The following is a 17,236-nucleotide window of genomic DNA, read 5'->3' on the forward strand; positions in this document are numbered from 1 at the left end:
TGATTGTGGAGCGCCAAGAAGAAGTCAGTCTGGCCAGCCCTAGGCTTGTGTCTGACATAGCACCCTATCCCCCACGTAGTGCGCTACTTTTGACCAGAAGACGTAGTCCACAATATAAGGAATAGGGTTTCATTTGGGTTGCTACCCTAGTCTAGCGACAGATGACTGACTAGCTTTGTGTTGCCTTTGATGGTCTATTATGAAAAGAAAGAAAAGTTCCATGCCAGCGGATGGAGGGATAGAGGCTTTGATCTTATCAACAGACGACTTGGTAAACATGGCTGGAGCACAGAGACCTTATCCACCTGCCCACCAATCTTATCTTATCTCCGCCATGTCTCCGCCATCATGCGCTTATCTTGTCTCTCTTACCTCGCCCAATCATAGTGCGGGGTCATAGAGGTCAGAGGGCATGGTTGCGGTTGCTATGGGACACAAAAAAGGGGACCCGTTGAAGACTTTTTTTTTTTTTTTTTTAAACAACGTCCAACCTTGATTCAGTAGGCACATTGTTTACATTTGAATGCACTTTGCTGCTTAAAGAAAATTAAACACATGGCCGTTATCTCTCCAAGTGGGGTTTTTGTTCTTCCACATGAAGTACAGTAGACCCACTGCTGTGTGTATGGCCTCTGCCTTTTGTTTCCACGGGACCCATCGAATGGCCATTTTAGAGACCGGCTACTCCGGTGGCCCTGGTTCTGGTCAAAGACCCATGTGTTGTGTGTTCCATCCCCCTGTCACAGTTCCAGCTCCCTCTCCTTGTCTCTGATCTAATAGACAAATAAGTGTTGTGTTTTTTCCAGTGAGGGGAGAGCTCTCATTTCTCTATGAAGCCATTGTGTTGTCCTGAAAAGCTTTAGAAATGGGACAAAAGGAACACACACACAGGCACTGTGGTTTTTCACCTCAGTTATTTTCCCAAATGTGTTTCCCAATGGCGTCTTTGTTGGTCTGGAAAATCGGGAAAACTCTGGATATACAATACACACTGAAATGATCCTCATGATGCTCTAAGCAAAGTTTGAGTGTGACGTGTTGGAGAGAGAGAGAGAGAGGGAGGGAGAGAGAGAGAGAAGTCTTACACTATCCCAGCAGGCTCTGCTCACACATACTGGTCTGAGTCCAAACCACACGATGAACAACATTGGAGACTTTATGGAACACAAAGCCTTCATTATATCATCCAGGAATATCCCAGGCCTGAGGTCATCTGGCTTTGACCTAAAGAGCTGGAACCTGGACTTCATCAAAGAAATCAGAAATACAGCCACTGTCATCCTACAATAAACATGGTATAGAGGAGACGGACCCACTGGTTGCCCTCTAGGTTAGAGAGCTGGTAGTCCCATCCACCAAACTACCATGTGTGAAACAGGGAAGGGACGCAGGGGGTATGCTAATGTGGTAAAAAGCAGACCAAACTCAGTCTATTATTTAAAACTATTATTTAAAATTATTCAAAACAGGAACATTTTACATTTGGCTAGAAATTCTGAAGGAAATTATCTCATCAGAGACTTCTCCATCCTAGAGGGGGAAATCAATCATTTTCAGGCCCAGGGACATGTACTAGTCCGTTGCGACCTAAAACTCAGAACTGAACAAGTACCTGACACCCTCAGCACACAGGGGGACAAACACCTACCTGGAGGTGACAGCATTCCCTCCCCTATATGAAACCTGTCCAACCACAAACATTGTGACCCAGAAAACCTGAGCCTACGCCTTCACTATGGTGGATCACTAAAACAATACAGAAATACACTACGGAAAAAGAAGGAGCGGCATGTCAGAAATCAGCTCAATGTAATTGAAGAATCCATAGACTCTAACAAAAAAAAACACAAAACAAACAGCAACACGAGGAGTTGTCTATCCAAAATGGAGATGAATGGGTACTTCTCCAATCTTTTTGTCAAAGAACAAACAGCAAAAACATCAATTTGGCATGAGGGTCTGCTATACAAATTGATGGGAAGTTGTGTTGGGGGAAAAACATACGACATTATCAAATCCATGTACACAAACAAGTCTGCAGTTAAAATTGGCAAAAAACACACATTTCTTTCCACGGGGCTGTGGGGTGAGACAGGGATGCAGCTTAAGCCCCACCCTCTTCAACATATATATCAACAAATTGGTGAGTGCACTAGAACAGTCTGCAGCACCCGGGCCTCACCCTATTAGAATCTGAAGGTCAAATATCTACTGTTTGCTGATGATCTGGTGCTTCTGCCCCCAACCAAGAGGGCCTACAGCAGCACCTAGATCTTCTGTCAGACCTGGGCCCTGACAGTAAATCTCAGTAAGACAAAAATCTAATCAAATAAAATGTTATTGGTCACATACACATGGTTAGCAGATGTTAATGAGAGTGTAGCGAAATGCTTGTGCTTCTAGTTCCCGACAGTAGAGCAATATCAACAAGTAATCTATCAATTCCACAAGAACTACCTAATACACACATCTAAAGGGATGGAATAAGAATATGTACATATAAATATATGGATGAGCAGTGACCGAGAGGAGTAGGATAAAAGATAAAATACAGTATATACATATGGGATGAGTAATGCAAGACATGTAAACATCATATTTGAAGTGGCATTCAAAAAGTGACTAGTGATCCGTTTGTTAGAGTGGCCAATGATTTCAACTCTGTATGTAGACAGCAGCCTTGAGATAAAAAGCTATTTTTCAGTCACTCGGTCCCAGCTTTGATGCACCTGTACTGACCTCGCCTTCTGGATGGTAGCGGGGTGAACAGGCAGTGGCTCGGGTGGTTGTTGTCCTTGATGATATTTTACGTAAAATAATGGTGTTCCATAAAAGGTCCAGTTGCCATGACCACAAATACAAATTCCGTCTAGACACCGTTGCCCTAGAGCACACACAAAAACTAGACGTACCTCGGCCTAAACATCAGCACCAGAGGTAACTTCCACAAAGCTGTGAACAAGCTGAGAGACAAGGCAAGAAGGGCCTTCTATGCCATCAATAGGAACATGAAATTCGCCATACCAATTCGGATCTGGCTAAAAATATTTGAATCAGTTATAGAACCCATTGCCCTTTATGGTTGTGAGGTCTGAGGTCCGCTCACCAACCAAGAATTAACAAAATGGAACAAACACCAAATTGAGACTCTGCATGCAGAATTCTGCAAAAATATAATCTGTGTAAAATACCAAATAATTCACGCAGAGCAGAATTAGGCCGATACCCACTCATGATCTAAATCCAGAAAAGGGACGTTAAATTCTATCAACCATCTAAAGGGAAGTGATTCCCAAACCTTCCTTAACAAACCTTCGATAACAAAGCCATCAAAGACAGAGAGATGAATCTGGAGAAGAGTCCCTTAATCAAGCTGGTCCTGGGGCTCTGTTCACAAACACAAACAGACCCCACAGAGCCCCAGGACAGCAACACAATTAGACCCAACCAAATCATGAGAAAACAAAAAGATAATCACTTGACACATTGGAAAGAATTAACAAAAAAACAAAGCAAACTAGAATGCTATTTGGCCCTAAACAGAGAGTACACAGTGGCAGAATACCTGACCACTGTGACTGACCCAAACTTAAGGAAAGCTTTGACTATGTACAGACTCAGTGAGCACAGCCTTGCTATTGAGAAAGGCCGCCGTAGACAGACCTGTCTCTTAAGAGAAGACAGGCTATGTGCACACTGCCCACAAAATGAGGTGGAAACTGAGATGCACTTCCTAAACTCCTGCCAAATGTATGACCATATTAGAGACACATATTTCCCCTCAGATTACACAGATCCACAAATAATTTGAAAACAAACCCAATTTGGATAAACTCCCATATCTTGGCCAAGAATAAATCAAAGCAGTGCGACAAAAACAACAACACAGAGTTACACATAAACAAACGTACAGTCAATAACACAAAATAGAAATATAAAAATCTATGTACAGTGTGTGCAAATGTAGAAGAGTAGGGAGGTAAGGCAATAAATAGGCCCTAGAAGCGAAAATAATTACAATTTAGCATTAACACTGGAGTGATGGATGTGCAGATGATATCTACTGGGTGAAATACCACAGTGTGCCATCACAGCAGCAAGACTTGTGACCTGTGGCCACAAGAAAAGGGCAACCAGTGAAGAACAAACACCATTGTAAATACAACCCATATTTATGTTTATTTATTTTCCCTTTTGTAGGCTAACAATTTGCACATAATGTGACGTTTGACATGCATTTTCTTTTGGAACTTTTGTGAGTGCAATGTTTACTGTTCATTTTGACTTGTTTTCTATCTACTTCCCTTGCTTTGTCAATTCTAACGTATGTTTCCCATGGCAATAAAGCCCTTATATTGAACAATTGAATTGAATTGACAGAGAGGAGTCCAACAGAGAATTCCCAAGACAGTCCCCGACAGACCAGCATTCACAAATTTCAGCTGAATGAAATTCTCTAGTCATTTCCTGTCTCTGCATGCTGATTTCCCCCCCCCCTCTCTCTCGCTCTCTCTTTCTCTATCTCGCTCCTCTCACAGTGATGTGGTGTGCAGTAGTGGAGGCTGCTGAGGGGAGGACGGCTCATATACATGTCTGGAAGTGAGCAAATGGTTCTGTTCCTGTTCTCCTCTCTCTCTCTACCACTAGCCTGTTCTCCTCTCTCTCTCTCTACCACTAGCCTGTTCTCCTCTCTCTCTCTACCACTAGCCTGTTCTCATCTCTCTCTCTACCACTAGCCTGTTCTCCTCTCTCTCTCTACCACTAGCCTGTTCTCCTCTCTCTCTCTACAACTAGCCTGTTCTCCTCTCTCTCTCTCTCTACCACTAGCCTGTTCTCCTCTCTCTCTACCACTAGCCTGTTCTCCTCTCTCTCTCTACCACTAGCCTGTTCTCCTCTCTCTCTCTATCACTAGCCTGTTCTCTCCTCTCTCTCTACCACTAGCCTGTTCTCTCCTCTCTCTCTACCACTAGCCTGTTCTCTCCTCTCTCTCTACCACTAGCCTGTTCTCTCCTCTCTCTCTACCACTAGCCTGTTCTCTCCTCTCTCTCTACCACTAGCCTGTTCTCCTCTCTCTCTACCACTAGCCTGTTCTCCTCTCTCTCTACCACTAGCCTGTTCTCCTCTCTCTATCACTAGCCTGTTCTCCTCTCTCTATCACTAGCCTGTTCTCCTCTCTCTCTCTATCACTAGCCTGTTCTCCTCTCTCTCTCTCTACCACTAGCCTGTTCTCCTCTCTCTCTCTACCACTAGCCTGTTCTCCTCCCTCTCTCTATCACTAGCCTGTTCTCCTCTCTCTCTCTATCACTAGCCTGTTCTCCTCTCTCTCTCTATCACTAGCCTGTTCTCCTCTCTCTCTCTATCACTAGCCTGTTCTCCTCTCTCTCTCTATCACTAGCCTGTTCTCTCTCTCTCTACCACTAGCCTGTTCTCCTCTCTCTCTCTACCACTAGCCTGTTCTCCTCTCTCTCTCTACCAGTAGCCTGTTCTCCTCTCTCTCTCTACCACTAGACTGTTCTCCTCTCTCTCTCTACCACTAGCCTGTTCTCCCCAATTAAGGTGGTCACCAACCTCCTGTGGTGTGTAGTTGGACACCACATGCCTCTCTCTCTCTCTCTACCACTAGCCTGTTCTCCCCAATTAAGGTGGTCGCCAACCTCCTGTGGTGTGTAGTTGGACACCACATGCCTCTCTCTCTCTCTCTACCACTATCCTGTTCTCCCCAATTAAGGTGGTCGCCAACCTCCTGTGGTGTGTAGTTGGACACCACATGCCTCTCTCTGTCTCTCTCTCTCTCTGTCTCTCTCTCTCTCTGTCTCTCTCTCTCTCACATTCAATTCAAGGGCTTTATTGGCATGGGAAACATGTGTTAACATTGCCAAAGCAAGTGAGGTAGATAATATATAAAGTGAAATAAACAATAAAAATGAACAGTAAACATTACACATACAGAAGTTTCAAAACAATAAAGACATTACAAATGTCATATTATATATCTACAGTGTTTTAACAATGTACAAATGGTTAAAGGACACAAGATAAAATAAATAAGCATAAATATGGGTTGTATTTACAATGGTGTTTGTTCTTCACTGGTTGCCCTTTTCTCGTGGCAACAGGTCACAAATCTTGCTGCTGTGATGGCACACTGTGGAATTTCACCCAGTAGATATGGGAGTTTATCAAAATTGGATTTGTTTTCGAATTCTTTGTGGATCTGTGTAATCTGAGGGAAATATGTCTCTCTAATATGGTCATACATTGGGCAGGAGGTTAGGAAGTGCAGCTCAGTTTCCACTTAATTTTGTGGGCAGTGAGCACATAGCCTGTCTTTTCTTGAGAGCCATGTCTGCCTACGGGGCCTTTCTCAATAGCAAGGCTATGCTCACTGAGTCTGTACATAGTCAAAGCTTTCCTTAATTTTGGGTCAGTCACAGTGGTCTGGTATTCTGCCGCTGTGTACTCTCTGTGTAGGGCCAAATAGCATTCTAGTTTGCTTTGTTTTTTTGTTAATTCTTTCCAATGTGTCAAGTAATTATCTTTTTGTTTTCTCATGATTTGGTCCGGTCTAAATGTGCTGCTGTCCTGGGGCTCTGTAGGGTGTGTTTGTGTTTGTGAACAGAGCCCCAGGACCAGCTTGCTTAGGGGTCTCTTCTCCAGGTTCATCTCTCTGTAGGTGATGGAAGGTTTGGGAATCGCTTCCTTTTAGGTGGTTATAGAATTTAACAGCTCTTTTCTGGATTTTGATATTTAGTGGGTATCGGCCTAATTCTGCTCTGCATGCATTATTTGGTGTTCTACGGTGTACACGGAGGATTTTTTGCAGAATTCTGCGTGCAGTCTCAATTTGGTGTTTGTCCCATTTTGTGAAGTCTTGGTTGGTGAGCGGACCCCAGACCTCACAACCATAAAGGGCAATGGGCTCTATGACTGATTCAAGTATTTTTAGCCAAATCCTAATTGGTATGTTGAAATTGATGTTCCTTTTGATGGCATAGAATGCCCTTCTTGCCTTGTCTCTCAGATTGTTCACAGCTTTGTGGAAGTTACCTGTGGCGCTGATGTTTAGGCCAAGGTATGTATAGTTTTTTGTGTGCTCTAGGGCAACAGTGTCTAGATGGAATTTGTATTTGTGGTCCTGGTGACTGGACCTTTTTTGGAACACCATTATTTTGGTCTTACTGAGATTTACTGTCAGGGCCCAGGTCTGACAGAATCTGTGCATAAGATCTAGGTGCTGCTGTAGGCCCTCCTTGGTTGGTGACAGAAGCACCAGATCATCAGCAAACAGCAGACATTTTACTTCGGATTCTAGTAGGGTGAGGCCGGGTGCTGCAGAATTTTCTAGTGCCCAATTCGTTAATATATATGTTGAAGAGGGTGGGGTTAAGCTGCATCCCTGTCTCACCCCACGACCCTGTGTGAAGAAATGTGTGTTTTTTGCCAATTTTAACCGCACACTTGTTGTTTGTGTACATGGATTTTATAATGTTGTATGTTTTACCCCCAACACCACTTTCTATCAGTTTGTATAGCAGACCCTCATGCCAAATTGAGTCAAAGGCTTTTTTGAAATCAACAAAGCATGAGAAGACTTTGCCTTTGTTTGTTTGGTTGTCAATTAGGGTGTGCAGGGTGAATACATGGTCTGTTGTACGGTAATTTGGTAAAAAGCCAATTTGACATTTGCTCAGTACATTGTTTTCATTGAGGAAATGTACGAGTTAATGATAATGCAGAGGATTTTCCCAAGGTTACTGTTGGCGCATATTCCACGGTAGTTATTGGGGTCAAATTTGTCTCCACTTTTGTGGATTGGGGTGATCAGTCCTTGGTTCCAAATATTGGGGAAGATGCCAGAGCTAAGGATGATGTTAAAGAGTTTTAGTATAGCCAATTGGAAATTGTTGTCTGTATATTTGATCATTTCATTGGGGATACCATCAACACCACAGGCCTTTTTGGGTTGGAGGGTTTGTATTCTGCCCTGTAGTTCATTCAATGTAATTGGAGAATCCAGTGGGTTCTGGTAGTCTTTAATAGTTGATTCTAAGATCTGTATTTGATCATTTATATGTTTTTGCTGTTTGTTCTTTGTTATACATCCAAAAAGATTGGAGAAGTTGGTTTATCCATACATCTCCATTTTGGATAGATAACTCTTCGTGTTGTTGTTTGTTTAGTGTTTTTCAATTTTCCCAGAAGTGGTTAGAGTCTATGGATTCTTCAATTGTATACATCAATGAGGTCGCTCTTGCTGCTGGTGAGTCTCTGATCCACCTCTACGCAGACGACACCATTCTGTATACTTCCGGCCCTTCTTTGGACACTGTGTTAACAACCCTCCAGGCTTCAATGCCATACAACTCTCCTTCCGTGGCCTCCAATTGCTCTTAAATACAAGTAAAACTAAATGCATGCTCTTCAACCGATAGCTACCTGCACCTACCCGCCTGTCCAACATCACTACTCTGGACGGCTCTGACTTAGAATACGTGGACAACTACAAATACTTAGGTGTCTGGTTAGACTGTAAACTCTCCTTCCAGACCCATATCAAACATCTCCAATCCAAAGTTAAATCTAGAATTGGCTTCCTATTTCGCAACAAAGCATCCTTCACTCATGCTGCCAAACATACCCTTGTAAAACTGACCATCCTACCAATCCTCGACTTTGGCGATGTCATTTACAAAATAGCCTCCAATACCCTACTCAACAAATTGGATGCAGTCTATCACAGTGCAATCCGTTTTGTCACCAAAGCCCCATATACTACCCACCATTGCGACCCGTACGCTCTCGTTGGCTGGCCCTCGCTTCATACTCGTCGCCAAACCCACTGGCTCCATGTCATCTACAAGACCCTGCTAGGTAAAGTCCCCCCTTATCTCAGCTCGCTGGTCACCATTGCATCTCCCACCTGTAGCACACGCTCCAGCAGGTATATCTCTCTAGTCACCCCCAAAACCAATTCTTTCTTTGGCCGCCTCTCCTTCCAGTTCTCTGCTGCCAATGACTGGAACGAACTACAAAAATCTCTGAAATTGGAAACACTTATCTCCCTCACTAGCTTTAAGCACCAGGTCTCAGAGCAGCTCACAGATTACTGCACCTGTACATAGCCCACCTATAATTTAGCCCAAACAACTACCTCTTTCCCAACTGTATTTAATTTATTTATTTATTTTGCTCCTTTGCACCCCATTATTTATTTCTACTTTGCACATTCTTCCATTGCAAAACTACCATTCCAGTGTTTTACTTGCTATATTGTATTTACTTTGCCACCATGGCCTTTTTTGCCTTTACCTCCCTTCTCACCTAATTTGCTCACATTGTATATAGACTTGTTTATACTGTATAATTGACTGTATGTTTGTTTTACTCCATGTGTAACTCTGTGTCGTTGTATCTGTCGAACTGCTTTGCTTTATCTTGGCCAGGTCGCAATTGTAAATGAGAACTTGTTCTCAACTTGCCTACCTGGTTAAATAAAGGTAAAATAAAAAATAAATAAATAAAATTGACATTGAGCTGATTTCTGACATGCTGTTCCTTTTTTTTCCGTAGTGTATTTCTGTATTGTTTTAGTGATTCACCATAGTGAAGGCGTAGACTCAGGTTTTCCGGGTCTCTATGTTTTTGGTTGAACAGGTTTCTCAATTTCTTTCTTAGATTTTTGCATTCTTCATCAAACCATCTGTCATTGTTGTTAATTTTCTTCGGTTTTCTATTTGAGATTTTTAGATTTGATAGGGAAGCTGAGAGGTCAAATATACTGTTAAGATTTTCTACTGCCAAGTTTACACCTTCACTATTACAGTGGAACGTTTTACCCAGGAAATTGTCTAAAATTGATTGAATTTGTTGTTGCCTAATTGTTTTTTGGTAGGTTTCCAAACTGCATTCCTTCGAACTATAGCATTTCTTAATGTTACTCAGTTCCTTTGGCTTTGATGCCTCATGATTGAGTATTGCTCTGTTTAAGTACACTGTGATTTTGCTGTGGTCTGATAGGGGTGTCAGTGGGCTGACTGAACGCTCTGAGAGACTCTGGGTTGAGGTCAGTGATAAAGTAGTCTACAGTACTTCTGCCAAGAGATGAGCTGTATGTGTACCTACCATAGGAGTCCCCTCGAAGCCTACCATTGACTATGTACATACCCAGCATGCGACAGAGCTGCAGGAGTTGTGACCCGTTTTTGTTGGTTATGTTGTCATAGTTGTGCCTAGGGGGGCATATGTGGGAGGGAATGCTGTCACCTCCAGGCAGGTGTTTGTCCCCCTGTGTGCTGAGGGTGTCAGGTTCTTGTCCGGTTCTGGCATTTAGGTCGCCACAGACTAGTACATGTCCCTGGGCCTGGAAATGATTGATTTCCCCCTCCAGGATGGAGAAACTGTCTTCATTAAAGTATGGGGATTCTAGTGGGGCGATATAGGTAGCACACAGGGGGACATTTTTCTCTGTTAGGATAATTTCCTTTTGAATTTCTAGCCAAATGTAGAATGTTCCTGTTTTGATTAATTTAATGGAGTGAGTTAGGTCTGCTCTATACAAAATTAGCATACCCCCTCTCACTCTGTGTCTCTGTCTGTCTGTCTGTCTCTCTCTGTCTCTCTCTGTCTCTCTCTCTCTGTCTGTCTCTCTCTCTGTCTCTGTCTCTCTCTCTCTCTCTCTCTCTGTCTCTCTGTCTCTCTCTCTGTCTCTCTCTCTGTCTCTCTCCTGCTGTCACATTCCAGTGCTCAGATGCCTGGCGTTTAACTTTTGCACCCCACGAGAGGAGGAAGGAAGGAAAAAGCTCAAAGAGAAGTAAAAGCACAGCAAAAGAAGAGTTCCGCCTACTCTAGCCTTCCGTGGTGTACTCTTTCTCTCTCTCTCTCTGTCGCTCTCTCTTTCTCTCCCTCGCTCTCTTTCTTCCCGGATCCTAAGGAATGAATAAGAAACTCTGTCCAAAGTGGGGGTTTTTTGGTCTAAAGGGGGGAGAAGTCACATTGCAAAGGACTGTACCTTCTTAATGGGGCAATAAAAATAGTTTTCCACTCTCCATCTCTCCTTTTTTGGGCTGCACACTCCTTTTCTTGTGGGACCCTCCGTGGAGTAATGTTCACGTGAGCGCTTGTTTTTACGGTGCCTCTGGCAGACCCTAGCCGAGCTCTCCGGGAGGGAAGGGGGAAGAACGAACACTCACGGACACACACTCGGACACAGAGAGAAACGTACTACCTGGGCCCCGGAGGATTTTCCACTCAGTCATGTGTGTGTAAGTCATTCCGTTTCTTTTCTTTCAACATTTACACTTCCTTTACACTTCTCACTAGTTCGTCAACTTTTTTTTTGTCTCCCCCTGTTCCTAGAATAGTGAAGCATGTTACTTTGTCCTCGTTTGAAGAATGTCCCTACCTTCCGTTATCCATGCAGTTGAGTTTAGTCGTTCTCTCTGTTGAATATGGCACACTTGTTATAGGCTACAGTACAGTGTGTACAGTAAGAGTTCAAATCTCTCACAAGAGAAGAACTCTGACTTCTCTCATCTGTTACTTTTTGTTGAAGAATCTCATGTTATTGCTCACTGAGAGTTCAGTATTGAGTCTGTTGTTGTTGTTATTGCTCATTGAGAGTTCATTTGGAACTCTTGTTAGTGCTCGCTGAAGGCTCAGTATCCAATAATGCTTGGTATTCGTCACTGAAGGCTCAGTATCGAATAACGCTTGTTGTTGCTCACTGAGAGCTCAGTTAAATATGTTATTGCTAACTTAAAGCTCATTTAAATATGTTATTGCTAACTTAAAGCTCAGTTAAATATGTTATTGCCTACTGAGAGCTCTGTTATATATGTTATTGCTAACTTAAAGCTCAGTTAAATATGTTATTGCCTACTGAGAGCTCAGTTATGTATGTTATTGCCTACTGAGAGCTCTGTTATATATGTTATTGCCTACTGAGAGCTCTGTTAAATATGTTATTGCCTACTGAGAGCTCTGTTATATATGTTATTGCCTACTGAGAGCTCTGTTATATATGTTATTGCCTACTGAGAGCTCTGTTAAATATGTTATTGCCTACTGAGAGCTCTGTTAAATATGTTATTGCTAACTTAGAGCTCAGTTAAATATGTTTGTTTAGAGCTCAGTTAAATCACTACTGTCTCACATGTTACTTCTAACTGCAAATAGCACTGCTGGGTGATTTGAAAAGTCATAGTCAATCAATCAATAATATAATAACACTCTTAACGAAACAGGTTATCTTTCATTTACAATCTGTAGATACTATGAGAAAAGAAAGGTTCAGGACTTTTGTGAAGATTCACAGCACAGTTGAAAAATATATGGCAAATAGAAATCCAATAAGGATGGGAGGGGTTGAATGGAGCTGAAGGGTGGGACTGGATGGTGTTGAGAGATAGATGGGAGGGGTTGAATGGAGCTGAAGGATGGGACTGGATGGTGTTGAGAGATAGATGGGAGGGGTTGAGGGGAGCTGAAGGGTGGGACTGGATGGTGCTCAGAGATAGATGGGAGGGGTTGAGGGGAGCTGAAGGATGGGACTGGATGGTGTTCAGAGATAGATGGGAGGGGTTGAGAGGAGCTTAAGGATGGGACTGGATGGTGTTCAGAGATAGATGGGAGGGGTTGAGCAGAACTGAAGGGTGGGACTGGATGGTGTTCAGAGATAGATGGGAGGGGTTGAGGGGAGCTGAAGGATGGGACTGGATGGTGTTCAGAAATAGATGGGAGGGGTTGAGGGGAGCTGAAGGATGGGACTGGATGGTGTTCAGAGATAGATGGGAGGGGTTGAGGGTAGCTGAAGGATGGGACTGGATGGTGTTGAGAGATAGATGGGAGGGGTTGAGGGGAGCTGAAGGGTGGGACTGGATGGTGTTCAGAGATAGATGGGAGGGGTTGAGGGTAGCTGAAGGATGGGACCGGATGGTGTTGAGAGATAGATGGGAGGGGTTGAGGGGAGCTGAAGGATGGGACCGGATGGCGTTGAGAGATAGATGGGAGGGGTTGAGGGGAGCTGAAGGATGGGACTGGATGGTGTTCAGAGATAGATGGGAGGGGTTGAGGGGAGCTGAAGAATGGGACCGGATGGTGTTGAGAGATAGATGGGAGGGGTTGAATGGAGCTGAAGGATGGGACTGGATGGTGTTCAGAGATAGATGGGAGGGGTTGAGGGGAGCTGAAGGGTGGGACTGGATGGTGCTCAGAGATAGATGGGAGGGGTTGAGGGGAGCTGAAGGATGGGACTGGATGGTGTTCAGAGATAGATGGGAGGGGTTGAGGGGAGCTGAAGGATGGGACTGGATGGTGTTCAGAAATAGATGGGAGGGGTTGAGGGGAGCTGAAGGATGGGACTGGATGGTGTTCAGAGATAGATGGGAGGGGTTGAGGGTAGCTGAAGGATGGGACTGGATGGTGTTGAGAGATAGATGGGAGGGGTTGAGGGGAGCTGAAGGGTGGGACTGGATGGTGTTTAGAGATAGATGGGAGGGGTTGAGGGTAGCTGAAGGATGGGACCGGATGGTGTTGAGAGATAGATGGGAGGGGTTGAGGGGAGCTGAAGGATGGGACTGGATGGTGTTCAGAGATAGATCGGAGGGGTTGAGGGGAGCTGAAGGATGGGACTGGATGGTGTTCAGAGATAGATGGGAGTGGTTGATTGGAGCTGAAGGGTGGGACTGGATGGTGTTCAGAGATAGATGGGAGGGGTTGAGGGTAGCTGAAGAATGGCACCGGATGGTGTTGAGAGATAGATGGGAGGGGTTGAATGGAGCTGAAGGGTGGGACTGGATGGTGTTCAGAGATAGATGGGAGGGGTTGAGGGTAGCTGAAGGATGGGACTGGATGGTGTTCAGAGATAGATGGGAGGGGTTGAGGGGAGCTGAAGGGTGGGACTGGATGGTGTTCAGAGATAGATGGGAGGGGTTGAGGGTAGCTGAAGGATGGGACCGGATGGTGTTGAGAGATAGATGGGAGGGGTTGAGGGGAGCTGAAGGATGGGACCGGATGGCGTTGAGAGATAGATGGGAGGGGTTGAGGGGAGCTGAAGGATGGGACTGGATGGTGTTCAGAGATAGATGGGAGGGGTTGAGGGGAGCTGAAGAATGGGACCGGATGGTGTTGAGAGATAGATGGGAGGGGTTGAATGGAGCTGAAGGATGGGACTGGATGGTGTTGAGAGATAGATGGGAGGGGTTGAGGGGAGCTGAAGGGTGGGACTGGATGGTGCTCAGAGATAGATGGGAGGGGTTGAGGGGAGCTGAAGGATGGGACTGGATGGTGTTCAGAGATAGATGGGAGGGGTTGAGGGGAGCTGAAGGATGGGACTGGATGGTGTTCAGAAATAGATGGGAGGGGTTGAGGGGAGCTGAAGGATGGGACTGGATGGTGTTCAGAGATAGATGGGAGGGGTTGAGGGTAGCTGAAGGATGGGACTGGATGGTGTTGAGAGATAGATGGGAGGGGTTGAGGGGAGCTGAAGGGTGGGACCGGATGGTGTTGAGAGATAGATGGGAGGGGTTGAGGGGAGCTGAAGGATGGGACTGGATGGTGTTCAGAGATAGATCGGAGGGGTTGAGGGGAGCTGAAGGATGGGACTGGATGGTGTTCAGAGATAGATGGGAGGGGTTGAGGGGAGCTGAAGGATGGGACTGGATGGTGTTCAGAGATAGATCGGAGGGGTTGAGGGGAGCTGAAGGATGGGACTGGATGGTGTTCAGAGATAGATGGGAGTGGTTGAATGGAGCTGAAGGGTGGGACTGGATGGTGTTCAGAGATAGATGGGAGGGGTTGAGGGTAGCTGAAGAATGGCACCGGATGGTGTTGAGAGATAGATGGGAGGGGTTGAATGGAGCTGAAGGGTGGGACTGGATGGTGTTCAGAGATAGATGGGAGGGGTTGAGGGTAGCTGAAGGATGGGACTGGATGGTGTTCAGAGATAGATGGGAGGGGTTGAGGGGAGCTGAAGGGTGGGACTGGATGGTGTTCAGAGATAGATGGGAGGGGTTGAGGGTAGCTGAAGGATGGGACCGGATGGTGTTGAGAGATAGATGGGAGGGGTTGAGGGGAGCTGAAGGATGGGACCGGATGGCGTTGAGAGATAGATGGGAGGGGTTGAGGGGAGCTGAAGGATGGGACTGGATGGTGTTCAGAGATAGATGGGAGGGGTTGAGGGGAGCTGAAGAATGGGACCGGATGGTGTTGAGAGATAGATGGGAGGGGTTGAATGGAGCTGAAGGATGGGACTGGATGGTGTTGAGAGATAGATGGGAGGGGTTGAGGGGAGCTGAAGGGTGGGACTGGATGGTGCTCAGAGATAGATGGGAGGGGTTGAGGGGAGCTGAAGGATGGGACTGGATGGTGTTCAGAGATAGATGGGAGGGGTTGAGGGGAGCTGAAGGATGGGACTGGATGGTGTTCAGAAATAGATGGGAGGGGATGAGGGGAGCTGAAGGATGGGACTGGATGGTGTTCAGAGATAGATGGGAGGGGTTGAGGGTAGCTGAAGGATGGGACTGGATGGTGTTGAGAGATAGATGGGAGGGGTTGAGGGGAGCTGAAGGGTGGGACCGGATGGTGTTGAGAGATAGATGGGAGGGGTTGAGGGGAGCTGAAGGATGGGACTGGATGGTGTTCAGAGATAGATCGGAGGGGTTGAGGGGAGCTGAAGGATGGGACTGGATGGTGTTCAGAGATAGATGGGAGTGGTTGAATGGAGCTGAAGGGTGGGACTGGATGGTGTTCAGAGATAGATGGGAGGGGTTGAGGGGAGCTGAAGGATGGGACTGGATGGTGTTCAGAGATAGATGGGAGTGGTTGAATGGAGCTGAAGGGTGGGACTGGATGGTGTTCAGAGATAGATGGGAGGGGTTGAGGGTAGCTGAAGAATGGGACCGGATGGTGTTGAGAGATAGATGGGAGGGGTTGAATGGAGCTGAAGGGTGGGACTGGATGGTGTTCAGAGATAGATGGGAGGGGTTGAGGGGAGCTGAAGGATGGGACCGGATGGTGTTGAGAGATAGATGGGAGGGGTTGAGGGGAGCTGAAAGCTGGGACTGGATGGTGTTCAGAGATAGATGGGAGGGGTTGAGGGTAGCTGAAGGATGGGACTGGATGGTGTTCAGAGATAGATGGGAGTGGTTGAATGGAGCTGAAGGTTGGGACTGGATGGTGTTCAGAGATAGATGGGAGGGGTTGAGGGGAGCTGAAGGGTGGGACTGGATGGTGTTGAGAGATAGATGGGAGGGGTTGAGGGGAGCTGAAGGATGGGACCGGATGGCGTTGAGAGATAGATGGGAGGGGTTGAGGGGAGCTGAAGGATGGGACTGGATGGTGTTCAGAGATAGATGGGAGGGGTTGAGGGGAGCTGAAGGATGGGACTGGATGGTGTTCAGAGATAGATGGGAGGGGTTGAGGGGAGCTGAAGGATGGGACTGGATGGTGTTCAGAGATAGATGGGAGGGGTTGAGGGGAGCTGAAGGGTGGGACTAAAAATAACAACAAAAAACAAGTTAACCAATGTAAAATATACTTTGTCCGTAAAATGTATATAGTATGTATAAGCTGGAAGTAGAAGCCTACGTGTTGTTGTCCATTAGTTTACTGCAATTAGTGGGATGATGATGGAGAAAATCATTAAGAAGGAAAATACTGTATATTAAAAATAGATATTTGTCAAAACATATTGGATTTTTAAATGTTTATAAATGATATCATTTTTTTTAAATAACGCTTGTTATTGCTCACTGACAGCGCAGTTAAATATCTGATGTTCTTGCCAACTTAAAGCTCATTATTGTCTCACTTGTTACTTCTTACTGAAGTTTCAGTATGGAATAATGCTTTGTTTCTCACTGAGGGCTCAAAATCACATTGCTCATGTTATTGCTTACTTAGAGCTCAGTATGGCTCACTGAGACCTCAGTATGGCTCACTGAGACCTCAGTATGGCTCACTGAGACCTCAGTATGGCTCACTGAGACCTCCGTATGGCTCACTGAGACCTCAGTATGGCTCACTGAGACCTCTCTGGGGGTGAAGCCATGCTGGTGTGAAGTCATCCGTCAGCCTACACCTCTGGGAGGATTCCTATGGGACATGAAGGGACAAGTGTTCAGGGGGAGATTTACAGGCTGCGAGTGAGTGGATTATTACTCCCACAGCGAACCAGGGGCAGACATGGTGTTGACAGATGAGCGAGAGTTACCAACAGCTGTGGGAGACAGCTAACATC

General features: G+C 45.6%; 1 protein-coding gene across 3 annotated transcripts in view; it reads left to right on the forward strand.

Moving 5' to 3' along the window:
* Window positions 1-17,236, forward strand: part of LOC139407726 (protein eva-1 homolog A-like) — a 206,220-nt gene that overhangs the window by 103,465 nt on the left and 85,519 nt on the right. The window contains exon 1 of one of the 3 annotated variants that reach the window (XM_071151580.1): window positions 10,953-11,261. The exons of the other annotated variants lie outside the window; for them this stretch is intronic. The gene's annotated coding sequence lies outside the window, so the exon portion shown is untranslated. Of the gene's footprint in view, window positions 1-10,952; window positions 11,262-17,236 lie in introns of those variants that run through there. 3 annotated transcript variants of the gene reach the window in all.

Source organism: Oncorhynchus clarkii, chromosome 4 (genome assembly GCF_045791955.1).
Source record: "Oncorhynchus clarkii lewisi isolate Uvic-CL-2024 chromosome 4, UVic_Ocla_1.0, whole genome shotgun sequence".
NCBI lineage: Eukaryota > Metazoa > Chordata > Actinopteri > Salmoniformes > Salmonidae > Oncorhynchus > Oncorhynchus clarkii.